Source organism: Aptenodytes forsteri, unplaced genomic scaffold (assembly GCF_000699145.1).
Source record: "Aptenodytes forsteri isolate BGI_AS27 unplaced genomic scaffold, ASM69914v1 Scaffold506, whole genome shotgun sequence".
NCBI classification, from domain to species: Eukaryota; Metazoa; Chordata; class Aves; order Sphenisciformes; family Spheniscidae; genus Aptenodytes; species Aptenodytes forsteri.
The window spans coordinates 1219-2667 of NW_008793946.1; positions in this window are offsets into that span (position 1 = coordinate 1219).

The following is a 1449-nucleotide window of genomic DNA, read 5'->3' on the forward strand; positions in this document are numbered from 1 at the left end:
CGGGTTCTTACGCCGGCCGAGGAGCTGCCCCCGGGGGGCCGGGGCTGCTCCTCGGGGTGAGGCCGGGGACAGCGGTGGGGCACGTGCTCCCCGTTCCCACGAGGCTGCGAAGGTGGCCGGGCGATCCCCTGTGATGGGAACGGAGCCGAGGGAGCCCCGACGAGCGCTCCCGACCCTCGCCCGCGCTGCAGCCCCTCGAAAATTCGCTCGTCTTGGGGGCAGGGATTGCGGCCAAGGGGCTCTTGGCCCGTTTTTAACCAGCGGAGGAGGTTTGTCGGCTCCCGGCGAGCCCGTTACTGACTTCCATCCTTAAGCACCCTGCAGCGGTGGGGACGGACGCTGGAGAAGCTAACGAGGAGCCAAGGGTGGTGACGAGCGTCTGGCACAGCACGCCGGCGGGGGCAGGTTAGTTAAGGAGCAGCCCGAGCTCACGGAGAGCTTGGGGTGGAGGTGAGGAAGGAGAGCCCGGCGCCGATTTTCGGAGGGGTGGGAGCACCCCGGTGAGTTGTCGCTGCCCTAAGTGTGTGTGTGTGTGGGGGGGGATCGCTCGCTCGCCCGCTCCTGGAGCATCCCCCCCCACGCACACACACACTGTTTGGGGACGGTGCCTGCCCCCAAACCTCGCCTCCGGCCCCAGAGCAGGGTCAGGGAGCGCCCGTCCGAACCACCCTTTCAGTTTGGGGTTGAGTCAAATGTTTTCTTTCTTGTTTCAACAGCCCCCCGCCCCTGCCCTGACAACGCTCACGCCGCTCAGCCAAAGCCTCATGGATTATTCACTCGCTGTCAGTTATTTTTGTTCCCAGCTCTGAAAAAATAATGAGCTGGTTCGGTAGGAAAAGCCCCAGAGATTGGGGGAGCGGGATGAACAGGCTGTCTCCGCTCACCCTGCGTTCGTGGCCCGTTACGGCTCCGGTTCCTCACCTGCGGCTCCGGAACCTCCCGTCCCTCCTCTCCCACGGCAGCCGGGGAGGCTCTCCAGCCCCAGGGGGGCCACCACGAAGCTCTGTGTGTCCCTGTCCGTCCCCAACCAGGCTGGCGGGTCCCCTCCTTGCTCATCCTCCACCAGCGTCGGTGGGTCGGGGCCGGCCTCTTGCTGCCCCTGCCAACTGCAAAATGCCCCTTCCCTTGGAATCGGGCGTTAGCGGGGCGATAACCCAGAGCCCCTCAACCTTTAAACCTGGATTATCCTTCCACGGGCTCTCCAGGTTCTCTGCCCCTTCGCTGCGTTTAGGCGCAGCTTTCCCTGGAAATGCAGGAATAGGCGTTTTAAGGCTCCGTGGAAACGCGTTTATTTTTCTGCACGTGTGCTTCTACCCATTTGCAGCCCCGAACCCCCCCCCGGGGAGGAGCGGGTAGCTCTCAGGGCTGGGGACAGCGGGTGGCAGGGACCAAGAGAGGGTCTGGGGACCCGGCGAGGTGATGGGGAGGGACCCGTTCGGGGATGCCCGG